The sequence below is a fragment of the Eubalaena glacialis genome, chromosome 7 (genome assembly GCF_028564815.1).
Source record: "Eubalaena glacialis isolate mEubGla1 chromosome 7, mEubGla1.1.hap2.+ XY, whole genome shotgun sequence".
Lineage (NCBI taxonomy): Eukaryota > Metazoa > Chordata > Mammalia > Artiodactyla > Balaenidae > Eubalaena > Eubalaena glacialis.
In genome coordinates, this window is record NC_083722.1 from 22,451,056 (window position 1) to 22,465,115 (window position 14,060).

Consider the following 14,060-nt stretch of genomic DNA (forward strand, 5'->3'; position numbering starts at 1 on the left):
AATTTTAAGAACAATTATTTTAAACCATACTGGATACTGTTTGATTTTATAAATAAGATTATTTGACATGTTAAACCATGACTTTGAACTGGAAAATATTAGGTTTAGACCCTAATTTGGTCATTTATTTCCTAGCTGTGATTTGGGCAAGTTACTTCATTTCTCTCCAATTCTCGGTTTTCTCATCTCTAAAATATGCATAATAATGCTTACTTTCATGAGTGTTTTTAGGGATTTAAAGGTACATGAAGAAACACAAAAATGCCACATAGTATGTGTTCGATAAATTGCAGCCATTTTTCATCTATGTATAACTTAAGTAAGATTGCTTGGAGTTTGAGAAACCAGCAGAATATATTTGTAAATGCTTTGAATAAAAAGTTTTCCAATTTTATTCTGGAAATCTCTATTCATAATTGATCTTGAACACCGAAGTAGTTAAATTCCAGTACAGTATAACTATATGATAGACCATCAGTAGACAGCCTGAGGGTCATTGAGAATGCAGGTGTAATTAGAAGAGGTTAAAAAAACCTCCAACCAGTGGATTTGATACTGTGATTAAAGAACATATCGGACAAAGGACTTTAGGATGAAAAGCGGACACCTGACCAGGCCCCGCTGGGATTCGAACCCAGGATCTCCTGTTTACGAGACAGGCGCTTTAGCCAACTAAGCCACAGAGCCTGCTGCCCGGGAGTTGAGGCCTCCTTTCCAGTCAAATTGTACTCATTTAGGTGAAAAGCTGAGTTAATTACAGTCACTGCTCACTCTCTTCTCGAATAAGTCGACCTTGCAGAACAGACGGACCCGCGATGGAGACTCCTGGAACTTAAGACTCCCATCAAGCCTAACAAAACGCATACACGCACTCACACCGTAGCAGAGAAAATGTACTTAGAACAACCACGGAATGGGAAAGAGTGGATACGAGCCGAGTGTTCGTTGTGGAGGAGGGGAATTCTCTGAATGAGGCCAGAGAAGTTCTTACATTCCATCCGATTGTAGTAATTTAGAATCCTCAAGTAAGTGGATATTCTAAAAGTAGAGTGAAAAGCTTTAATAGCAGAATAGGTCAGTTAGAACTTCAGTCAAATTAATGGCATTCCTGGTTGATAGAAGAGGGCACACTTGTGCACTCAAAAACAAACAAAACGGAAACAAACAACCCAAAATTCCAAACACATTCAGACTCTGCTAACAGCTGTCCGCTTGTGCTCTGCTTGAGGAAGTAGGAGACGGTCATTCAGGAGGCGGCTTGGTCAGAGTTCACTTAAAGGTTTTATGATTCAAATCCCAGGAGCCTTTTCCTGCCCGAGGCTGGGAAATGACCTCTGTTCCTGCAGCTCTTAGGAAGGTGCACAGATGGAAACCACAGCTCGCTACACTCTGGGAGGCGTCGCAGATCGGGAAATTCCTCCTTTTCTATACTACCTTCTTCTTGGTTCTTCAAAAGGATGTTCTTTAGTATTTTCCTCATGGACCCTCAACTTGTAGAAGCTAAACAAACATTTACTGATTGTACAATTACGAAATTAAGAATCTATTCTTAAGCTGTTAACGCTTGCATCCTGGTTTTCTGCCTTTAATTGGAATAAGGCTGGCGCTGAAAAGGGAGTGAGTTCATCAAATGAGCAGATGCCACAGCACATCTACCCAGCTTCTGCTGCCTGGTTAAAATACAAAATGCGAGGACTCCAAAATTCTTTATTTAACCAAGTAAAGGCTGAAAGGAGCTCTGGGCCTGATAAGACCTTTGAATCCCAAAGTCTTTTTTAATTCCTTTCTTGGGTCAAATGGTCTGGCACTGCCATTTTCTATCCCATTCAGAATGTTTTCATAGTGAATATAAACTTATTTTCTTGCTAACCAGGATAGTCACTTTTTAATTTAATATATACTAACAAACGTCTATGATAAGGCTCACACTACTACTCCATTTACAGTTACTGTATATTTGGAAAATATACAGTTTGGAAAACAACACCTTCAAAATAATAATGGACAAGGAATCATGGTGTTTCTGAATTCTAATTAGCTCAATTGTTTATGATCAGGACTGTATAAATTTCAGTTACAAAAGCACAATTGGGATGACAGCAGTTTTGGCAAAGTATTGTTCAAGTATTGTCCAACAAGAGTGATATTACTGAGTACCTACTATGTGTCAGGGGCTGAAATGAGTTCTATGGATACAACTAGGTACCAGATGGCCAAAGATGATAGAAAATAGAACAAGAAATTTTAATAAAAATTTAATATGATAATAAAAGAAGCACAAGATGATAGATGAGCACCTAACAAGGGCTTGTAATACTCTGTACTATGAACACTGCCCAGTTCAATACATTTTTTGATGATTTCTCTTTAATGTATTTGATTTTTTGTAGAAAAAGTATATTTTATATATATATATATAATGTATAACTGTACAAGTAGTACTTGGAAACATCTTTTAAAACTTTCATGTTAATCCCAGGTATTTAACCAAAATAGGAATCTCTGCCAAGGTGGAATGAAATAAATCTGACCAAGGCCCAATAGTAGGAAGGTCTGCAAGGTACATGAAATAAAATTATCATGAGAGTAGAAAGAGGCAGAATCCATGGAACCTGTTCCAATGAGGTCCTCCCGGAAATAGCCTTGCACTCAGGCAAGCAATATGTGTGAGAACTGAAAGAGCAAATAGCATATGAGACCCCAGGACAATTTGATGCACAAGTGCTTGATTAATATTAGACCCAAAATAACTAAATGAGGGATATGAATATGGATAGTGGAACAGGGGATTTTTCATAACTGCAGTGATTTCTTATTACCCTAATGAATGCTTCCTCTGTTGAGAATAGGGTGATTCAACATAACACTAGCTAGTAGATGTTATCGGTTAAATTTTGTCCCCCTAAAAATTCATATGTTGAAGTCCTAATCCCCACTGCTTCAGAATGTGACTGTAGAAGTAGTCGAGAAAAAGGGTCATTACTAATGTAATTAGTTAAGACAAAGTCATCCTGGAGTAGGGCAGGCCTCTCTGTTACAATATGACTGGGGTTCTTGTAAATGGGGGAAATTTGGAAACAGACATGCACACATATGAACATGAAAGCAGAGATTGGGGAGGGGGATGCACCTATAAACCAAGGAATACTAAAGATGGTCAGCAAACCATCAGAAGCTACGGGAGAGGTATAAAAAGATTCTCCCCCATAATCCTCAGAAGGAACCACCCTGCTAACACCTTGATTTTGGATTTCTAGCCTCCAGAATCATGAGGTGATAAACTTCTATGGTTTAAGCCATGTAGTTTGTGTTATTTTGTTACAGTAGCCCTAGGCATCATCCTCTGAGTATGAGCTAAGTTTTTTCCTAAATTTTTCCCCAAACGTAACTGAAAACAATTTATTTCAAAAAGGGCTGAGAACTACATTCAATTTTCTATGATAAATCATAATGGAAAACAATATATATAAAAGAATATATATATATATATATACATTCTTATGTAATATATATATATATTTCTATATAGATATCTGAATCACTTCTGCTGTACAGCAGTAATTACCAAAACATTGTAATTCAACTGTATATCAATAAAAAATAAAATAAAAAGAGAGCTAATGAATAAGGGGTGATAGGAGGTAAGTGTGAGAGGCTCATGTACACTAACTAAAAAGCTGAACAAAAATTGCTATAAATTTTTTATAGATATACATACATGTAGTAAAAGATTAAAATGCAGATTGAAAAGATACTAATGGACTTCAGGATGGTGGTTACTTTTATGGAGAGAGGAAGGGGAATGGAAAGTAAGGGGTGATGCTTCAACCATACTTCTAAATTATTTCCTTAGGGGAAAAAAAAAGATCTGGGTAAAGGGTACATGACATCTATTATAATATTCTCTGTATTTATGCTTTAATATTTCATAATTAATTTTAAGTTCAATAAAATAAAATATATTTGCATAAACTTTCACATTATCGTATTAGAAAAATAACAAAAGTAAAAGTAAATATTAGTGCACTTGCAAAGCCCCAAGTATTCACATATTAGCTTTACATGTAATAGAGCCTCTTCCCTTAACAGATATTGCCAGAATTTCTATAGTTTCTAGAAAATAACAAAGAGCAGAGACATAGTCTTTGCCATTAAGTAGCTAAAATGTTAGTTGACAAAACAAAATGTATCTATGGGTAATGATACTGTAGCTTTACCTAGGCCACATGGAAATGGGCTTTCCCTGCAGCATAGTGACATAAGTAAAGGCAAGCCTTCCAACATTTTATGTCAAACATACCAGAAGCTAATACAAGGGGAAAAAATAAAGGCAATGACTTGGAATAGCAATCTAAAGTTTCCTCACTTTGTGAAACAACCATTCAAAATAACTTAGAATTTACCCTAAAAGAAAACTTTGGGGGAAAATAGTAGTAGGACCCTTTAAGGATTAAGCACAGGAAGTTCTATGTGAGCAAATTAGCTCTCCCCAGTATAACTTTTTTCTGTCTCTTCAGTTTATTTTCATTTTTAACTTTTATTGGTGAATAGCTTATTTAGAATACCAAAAGATATGAATATTGCATTTTTATGCATCTAGCACATTTGTTACTTTGTTCATTACTAGAAAGTTAATCCTTTTGTTGCCATTTGGTAGCAACTGTGAAATAGCTATTCCAACCCCCTTATCCAACCCTCCTCTCCTTTGATCACCTCACACTATATGAATTCAAAAAATGATCGTCAGATTGCCTTCCCTGAATGTTTAAAATCTCCCAGATTTACGACATTTTCCTGAGGTCCTGTTGTCTAGAATGCACTCTGGTTATAAATGTCTTTGTGAGGAGAAGTGCTCTAATTGGCTTCTTTCCCCTGATCTAGTTTGTTCTCTCTTTGGATCTGAAGGGCCAATATAGACAAGAAAGAAGAGAGATTAGCTTTCTTTACTACTTACAAACAGGACAAATTTTATTTCAAATTACTGAGAGGTCATTAGTCACAATTTAAGATTAAACTGTGCAAGGACTGCCCTCTGCTACAGTGTAGGTCTGCTGGATCTCATTTCTCCTTGAAATGAAAAAAATAAGGTATATTCTTCACTGAATGACCTTGGTTCACATCTACTTTTCTCTAGCCACAAGACTTTGTAGAAACTACTAAATGGAGTCCAACTCAGGGTAGGCTCAGAGGAATTCCATTGCTGGTAAATAAAAGGAGTGTTTTTAGTCTTTTTCTTCAATGTTAATGTATAAAGCTCAGCAAATAGAAGACTTTTCCCCAGCTATCTGCTCTCTTATGTTCTTAGAAAATTTTCCTTTTCTTTCTATCTTTGCTCCTCTTAATATTATCTGGGGGACAAAAAAAACCTACAGAATATGAGATCTAGTTTTACCTATTTAAAATAGTCATCTCTTGAAATATTGTTAAAAACATTATTACTTTTCTCTTAGGGACCCAGAGTCATATGATAACTTAAAACGAGCCTTTCAAACCATAATTCAAAAAGAGTCATGTACCACAATGTTCATTGCAGCTCTATTTACAATAGGCAGGACATGCAAGCAACCTAAGTGTCCATCGACAGATGAATGGATAAAGAAGATGTGGCACATATATACAATGGAATATTACTCAGCCATAAAAAGAAACAAAATTGACTTATTTGTAGTGAGGTGGATGGACCTAGAGTCTGTCCTACAGAATGAAGTAAGTCAGAAAGAGAAAAACAAATACCGTATGCTAACACATATATATGGAATCTAAAAAAAAAAATGGTTCTGAAGAACCTAGGGGCAGGACAGGAATAAAGACGCAGACGTAGAGAATGGACTTGAGGACATGGGGAGGGGGAAGGGTAAGTTGGGAAGAAGTGAGAGAGTGGCATTGACATATATACACTACCAAATGTAAAATAGATGGCTAGGAGGAAGCAGCCGCATAGCACAGGGAGATCAGCTCGGTGCTCTGTGACCACCTAGAGGGGTGGAATAGGGAGGGTGGGAGGGAGATGCGAGAGGGCGGGGATATGGGGATATATGTATACGTATAGCTGATTCACTTTGTTATACAGCAGAAACTAACACAACAATGTAATGCAATTATACTCCAATAAAGATGTTAAAAAACAAAAAACAAGCCTTCCATTATAAAGTCTTAGCCCCAAGTTATCAGTATCAAATCCCCTTTTTCATGAGGAAATTTTATTTCAGAAAATGTAGTGTCTCTCCTTGCTTCAAGTCTAGGTCAGAGCCATCTCAAACCACTGATAGATATCACCAAATTTAAATTTTGGCGGGGGTGGGTGGGGAAACTTAGAGTATATTTGTTCTGTCCTGGAAGGCACTGAATTATTAAGTGATCTACTTTCTTCCCAGTGACCAGCTTTGCAAACACAGGGATCTCAGGAAGTAACGGTTTTCATTTCACAGTCCTTGAACAACTGTGGTAAGATAAAGAGAGAGAGAGAGAGAGGTGCTTCTCTTTACTTAGCAGAATGGTATGTGAAATTAAGTTATATCCCATGGATCACCCCTGTCTGCCCTTGACCTGGCCAGTCTGGGGGCTGCTCCTGTATCTGTGACTACCTCAGTCACCAGTGGTGTCTCTAGATAAGCTTAGACTAACTGAGAAAGGGATAAGCCTGCAGGTATACCTCTCTTATGCCTCCTCCTACCTTTGTGGATATTTGGAGATAATTTAAATAGAGAATTTGTAGGCCAGTGGTTCTCAACCTTAGCTGCATATTCAAATCATCTAGGGGGATTTTTAAAACGCTGGTGTCCATTCCACACTCCAGACAAATTAAACTAGAATCTCTCAGAGTGGGATCCAGGCATCAGAAAATTTTAGAGCTCTCCAGGTGATTGCAATGTGCAGCCAAGTTGTAGAACCACCGCTTCACTTTCAAAGAAATTTGTGGGCTCAGGGAAACTGTATTGATTTTATTTTTCCCTCCCATCACCCAGTACACACTTTACCTACCAGATAAAATAATTTAGTTAGGACACTGTTCTTGAATTGCACCTAAAACTTTTTTATTGGTTAAATTAAGGTGAGTCTTTTCATGTGGTTTGGAATAGAGAAATCTTAAAAACAATCTTTGATGAAATTGATCATAGTCTGGTGACCTGAAGTGACAAAAAAATCAGGTGGTAAGTCAGAATTACAACTCAAAACTGGTTCCTAGGTAGAACTGTTGGTATCTCACCACTGCTAGACTTGACTGTGGGTAATACGACACATTGAAAATGGGAGGAACAAGAAAGGATAAAGTCTGTGAACTATTTCCTTATTAACCGCTCAGCTGGTAGATACTATGGCTACTATTTTAAGTTTGTTCAAAGTGTTCTAATATCTTTAGAGCTACACCAGAGTTAAACTATTGTAGGTCTGTAATAAATATTGGCAAGACCAATTGTTCAATACATGACAGCACAGGATGATTTAGCTAATAGAATGCAAGCTTCAGTGCACCACACTTTCAAAGGCCCATTTTAAGACCCATACTTTAATTTTGTGGTTTTTCTTAAATAGTCAAGAGGCACAAGCACTAGATCCAGCCATGAATGACAGACCAAATCATTAAAGAGTCCAACATAAAGGATCGTAGCCATTATTATTTTTTAACACTGGGCTCTTGTACCTCTAAGAATTTGGTACATTCCATCCCCTAAGGTTCAGGAGCCCTTAACTACAGCCAGGCAAGGAATGCCTGGAGCTGCTGGAGGCCTTGCTGAGAAATAAACGGAACAACAGAAAACTGTTTTCTAAATTTCCTTCACTTGCTAATGTGACAAGGTGTCACAAATTGGAAGTTGAGACCAAAGCACCAAGTTACAGGAGATGTTGCATTCCAAAGGGGAATAGCCCTTCAACAAAACACACAAAGGAGCTAGCCAAAGAAAGTCCTTACCCACATGAATGGTGTAAAAGGGCTAGGTTTAGAAAGAGAAGTGGATTTTTGGAGAGAATTAAAGTCAGTAACTTTAGAATCAGTGAGGCAAATTCAGAGATTACAAAAGAGATCAGTATAGAAGGAATCAAATCCACAGCGATGTGAACGCTGCGAGCTCTGGCAAAACGCACTGAGGGGGAAACATGTCTGCGTCAAAATGTTTCTACTTCACTCCTTTGTGTTCGATTTCTGAGAGAAGCGAAATTTACCCAATACTTTCACAGCCTCCGGCCTGGGAAGAGTGTATTTTCTTTCTAGGGGAGCTTCCCGTGAAATCCATCTTTCTTACTGAGCCTCAGAGTATGAAACCTGAGACAGGAGCTCAGCCTACCGTCCCATCTCCCATTCGAAACCCCGGCAGCAAAATTAAGTGAAAATACTAATCCGTTCGCAAATCTTCCATTTAGAGTTTACATGAATAACTGTCATTTTGTTTTTTCATGGAACAGGGACTAAAGTCACTCTTGATTTCACTTTGTGGAAGACCATCTCTAATCCCTGCTGAGGATGGAAAGGAATAAAATGTTTAAACGGAAATGTTACTAGCATAACCCGAGCAAACTGTTAAGTACCTGGAGGCAAGATGGTTAATCTTCAGATTCTACAGGAATGGGCTGTGACCGTAACGCAGAAGAGAATTGTTTCCGGACCTAGAAAACAAAAAGCATGGAGATGCTGGGGATCGAACCCGGGACCTCATGCATGCTAAGCATGCGCTCTACCACTGAGCTACATCCCCACCGCGCTTAATAAGCGTTTTCTAAACCACCTTCATGAAATAAAACAAATTTACATTTTAAAACAAAATTACTTCGTTCTTTTCTAAACGATACAATTCTCACCTTCTATTTTATAGAACTCTGTTACCAAGGAATTCTTATTAACCTGTATCTTGCAGACATTCAGTGACTGATGAGAATACACTGATCTCGGAAATCTGAGTAGGAAACAGTCTCACAGACCCTCCTTTTCTGAGTGCTTTTCTCGTTTGCCAAAAGATATGTGGGACAAAGGAAAATTCCTTACAGGAAGGATAAAAAAAATACTTTGCCAATGACTGTCTTTAATTATGAAACCTACCAAACTATCCCCTCCCCAATTCCCCTCCCCAATTCTGCAGCCTAGTCCCGGACTCCAGAAACCGCTATGCAACTATTCTTAGAAAACAAGGAGCCAATGAAGGTATTTCTGTTAGAAAAATAAATTCCTTCCACTCTTAGCAACTGGGAGGGCTAAAGGGTAAAGATGTTGGATTGCTTCCTGAGGCCTCTGATCCTCATTTTATCCAAAGAATACAAATCAAATCCAAGGAATACGAATCCTCGGATCTTGTTCTGATTCTTTGGAAAGAAAAGCCAGGAAGTAAGAAACGTGTTACTTTTAAGACTGAGGCAAAACCTCTGCTTCCGGGTTGCTTTATTTTTCTGCAGAGGGAGTGGTCCTTTGGAATTCAGATCACTCCCTCACAAGGGTCTCAACAAATCAAGAAGGTTTTATCCTTGCCTAGTTCTGGGAAGTCCCCGGATATGGTAACCTGTGAGCAAACCTGGCAGAATGAATAAGAATGTCAAATAGAAAGGAAACGAAAACTGAGGATACAACATGCCTACAGGAGTGGAAGTGTATGTAGTTCAGAACGGTTTGAGTTGGGAGGTGCAAGGTGGAGATGAAGGCAGAGAAATCAGCTTGACCAAGATGACACCAGCATTTCTCATCTTTTCACCTTGCTAAGAGAACCTAAATTTTATTCATGTAGTAGAGATGGTGGTCCCAGACAGTTAACATAAAACATGAGTCATCTAAAATAATTATGGTTTTTCCATTTCTTTTTGCCAGGGATTGTTTTAATGGTAGATCCATGACCCTCTGGTGGATAAGTTACACTAGGCAATCAGCCTAAAATCTTCGGATTTTTTTCAGGATAAAAAGAGAAACATGTGAGGAGAGCCACACATCTTAAGTTAGCATTGTTATTTGATTTTCAAATAGTAGTCTGCAAGCTTGAGAGAAACAGATAAAAATTGTATATTTTTTGTAAATAATGATTATTCCTTTAAGAGAAATGTTAAAAAGTCTTGCTGTGAATATTAGTTATCTATTGCTGAATACTACTCCAAAATGTACAGGGTTAAAAAAAATAATATTTATTATCTCAGATTCTGTGGGTCAGGAACTCCAGTGTGGCTTGGCTGGGTAATTCTGGCACCAGGTGTCCCTTGAAGTTGAACTCAGGGTGTCTACTGTGCATGCAGTGCTCTGAAGGTTGGACTGAGTCTGGAGGATCTGCTTCCAAGATGGCTCATTCACATGTGGGTAGGAAACCTCAGTTCCCCATCATGTCTTGGTGACTGACTCAAGTGGGAGAAGACTGCACTAGGGTGTGATTACCAGGAGGTAAGGATCATAGGGGGTCCTCTTGAAGGTTAGCTAAGACACTGTGTTATCCTTAATTGTATATCAGTACTTATTACAATACCCAGTGTAAGTAAATATTTGAATCATTTTTAAAATGTAAATGAGTGGATGGATAGAGAGATAGATGCTTGCATAAATGAATAAACAGGAGAATATTTTCAGTGGCTACTTAGGAAATCTTAAAAGTGAGAAATCATGAAATTTGGCTTCAATCCTCTCAATTCCATTCAAAGAAATGGAAAATGTATAAAAATGTATAACTTATCAAAGCTAACATAAAAAGTTATAGAAAATCTGATTCAATATATTACCATTTTAAAAAACTGAATCAGGAATTGAAGCAAAATTTCCATAAAATTTGATTTCCAGTCTGAGATCAATTTACTGGCATGTTCTATGAAATCGTAAAGGAAGTATTAACCTCTGTGTTGTACAAAATATTCTGAAAAACAGAAAAACTATAAATTATTTTAGGAGATTAGTATAATATTGATACAAAAACCCAGTGGAGAAAATACAAGAAGGAAAAATTATAGGACCATTTCACTAATAAGTACAGAGACAAAAACGTATAAAAAACTAGCAAACAGACTTCCAGTGTCTGGTTCCATATATAAGGGGCTGGGAAGTCACCACTCCGTTCTATCAAGAAGGAAAAAGCTGAGCAGACTGAAAAATCAACACCTCTTCTTGAATCTATAAGAGAGGTGCGGACACAGGGCAAATGGCTGCCCCCAAGATTGGAGAGATAGACAGGTGAATAAAGGGAGTGATGACTTACCTGAGCAGTGACTCACAGGTGGAAACCACAGGAAGAACCAAAACCAGAACTGTAATTGATAAATTGCTTAAGGATCCATGTAAGCAAGTCTGATAGTTAAAAACTCCAGGGACCCTGAGTCATGGCCGGCGCAGGGTGGAGGTGGCGTCCCCACACTTCTGCGAGTTTTACCCCTAGGAGTTTGACCAGATTCTAACATTAAATATGCAAATATTGGGGGGAAATTCCTTCATGCTTCCAGCAGAGTGGGGAGAAGAGGAACCATGTTGAAATATGTCAGAGCACTCTGCTGTTCTTAACAAGGCCTGCCTACTAAAGAATCTATTTAACCAGACCCTAACTTGCTGGGGTTTTGTCAGAGCCTAATTGTCCTGAAGGAAGGGAAATACTCAGTTCCAGCTGGCTCTAGACTTTCACATGAGAGAGGGAAAAACCCAACTCCAGCATACTCTAGCTATGTTGTCCCACCTAAGTTGGGGCATTTGGGGTGGGGGGTACAACTGAGAAACAGTTGTGAAGTTCACGACCCAGAGGTAAAAGATCATTAAAAGACTAAGACCTAATCATTGGACTAGAGAAAGCTTCTCCTCCCCCAACATCTCACCACTACATTACTAAAGTCCTATATATCCTTTTATCAAGTAAACCATGTCAGGCTATACAGAAAAAATTACAAAACATATCAAAAGGCAAAAAACAATTTCAAGAGACAGAGCAAGAAGAGAACCAGACATTGCAGGGATGTTGGAATTATTAGACCAGAAATTTAAAACAACTATGATTAATATGCTAAAGGATCTAATGAATAAAGTAGATAGTATGCAAGAACAGATAGGCAATGTAAGGAGAAAGATGAAAATCCTAAAACAAACAACGAAAAAAGAAATGCGCAAGATTAAAAACACAGTAACAGAAGGAAGAATGCCTTTGTTAGGTTTATTAGTAGAGTGGACATAACTAAGGAAAGACTCTGAACTTGAGGCTATATCAATAGAAACCTCCAAAACTGAAAAACAGAGAAAACAAAGGCGGGGGAAAAAAGAACAGAATATCCAAGGACTCTAGGACAAGCACAAAAAATATAACATATGCATAATGGGAATACCAGAAGGAAAAGAAAGAGGGAAAGGAGCAGAATATTTGAAACAATAATGACTGAGAATTTCCCCAAATTAATGTCAGACAGCAAACCACAGATCTAGGAAGTTCAGAGAGCACCAAGAAGGATAAATGGAAAAAGAAACAGAAAACTATATATAAGCATATCATTTTCAAACTACAGAAGATCAAATGTAAAGAAAATACTCCTGAAAGAAGTCAGAGGAAAAACAAAACAAAACAAAACAAAACATCTAGCCTATAGAGGAACCAAGGTAAGAATTAATTTGACTTCTATTAAGAAACCATGAAAACAAGAACAGATTAGAGTGAAATATTTAAAGTGTTGAGAGAAAAAACCACAGCCTAGAATTCTGTACCCTGCAAAATTTCAAAAGTGAGGGAGAAATAAAAACTTTCTCAAACAAAAATGGAGGGAATGTGTTCCCTGTAGACCAGTCTTGAAGACGTGTTAAAGGAAGTTTTTTAGAGACAAGGAAAATCATATAGGTCAGAAATTCAAATCTTCATAAGGAAAGGAAGAATATCAAAGAAGGATATGGGAAGGTAAATAAAAACTTTTATTTTTCTTAGTTGATCTCACAGATAACAGTTTGTTCAAAATTATAATAGCAACAATGTATTTGATTATATGGTTATGCAAATATTGTATATATACTTATGTATGCTTATATATAACTGAAATAAATGATAGCAATAATACAATAGCTAGGAGGGAGGAAAAGTAGGATTTTTTTTATTACAAGGGTATTTACACTACCTGTGAAGAAGTACAGGGTTATTGGAAGGTGAACTTGGATTAATTGTAAATGTATACCACAAACTCTAGAGGGACCACTAAAAAAAGTTAAAGAATTATAACTGATAAGCTAAGAAAGGAGAAAAAAAGGTTTTTGGGGTTCCTCAAAAAATTAAAAATAGAACTACCATATGATGCAGCAATTTCACATCTGGGTATACATTATTAATATTGTGATTTATAATAAGAAATGTACATTTGGCCTTCAGCCCTGCTGCTGGCACAGAGCTCCTAAAATCCTCAGAATTTCCTAAGTGATGAGAGAGACAAAGGTGTTTTTGTTATGTTAATGAGGTGAGCTTTGGCCTGCTTCTAGAGTTAGGGGCTGGTTGCTAGGAGAACAGTCATGCTATTAAGGGTGCCTTCCATTTCCACAGGCTATTCCTAACCTTTACTACATTTCCAGACCTCCTGTACTGGACTGTGACCAGTTTTTCTGCACAGAAGCGTTGAGTAATGCCAAAGATGCAGTGAGAAATAAAATGGTAACTAGGTTAGTAACTATGCATAAAGAAGTTCTCTATGGTCATAGGGTGTACCCTTGAATAGTGATGTGCAACTACCACATCAATACTAAAAAACATGCTACCTTCTTCTCCCCTTAAAAAAAATTACTGAGATATTTTATTTTTACTGATTATTTTCCAGTGGATAGTGGGAATGGATAGGACCTCCTTTAATTGAGCTAAATAATTCTTTGATATGCAGCTGTATTCCCTCTTCCTGGGTGCATTCATAGGATGAATTTACCTGTGAATTGTCCCTCTGGCTTTGTACTACTCACTGCATAATAAGACACCCCAAGGAAGTTTCCAGGAAGCAGGGGAAATGGCGGTGGTTATTTAACAAAACGGAAGAGAAATAAGCACATAGATGGAAAATAGCTCAATTTAAAGGGAATGATAATGGGGGGAAAATGAGAAAGAGCTAAAATATTTTATAATGCAAGGCCAAAGGCTGAATTAGACAACAACGAAAACGAGAAGACCTAC

At 37.5% G+C, this 14,060-nt stretch overlaps 2 non-coding genes across 2 annotated transcripts; both read right to left on the reverse strand.

Moving 5' to 3' along the window:
• Positions 1-613: 613 nt before the first annotated feature.
• On the reverse strand, positions 614-687 carry TRNAT-CGU (transfer RNA threonine (anticodon CGU)). Its single transcript has one exon. It is a non-coding gene; the product is annotated as a tRNA-Thr (tRNA).
• A 7,934-nt stretch (positions 688-8,621) lies between these two features.
• TRNAA-AGC (transfer RNA alanine (anticodon AGC)) lies at positions 8,622-8,693 on the reverse strand. The gene has a single exon. It is a non-coding gene; the product is annotated as a tRNA-Ala (tRNA).
• Positions 8,694-14,060: the final 5,367 nt, after the last annotated feature.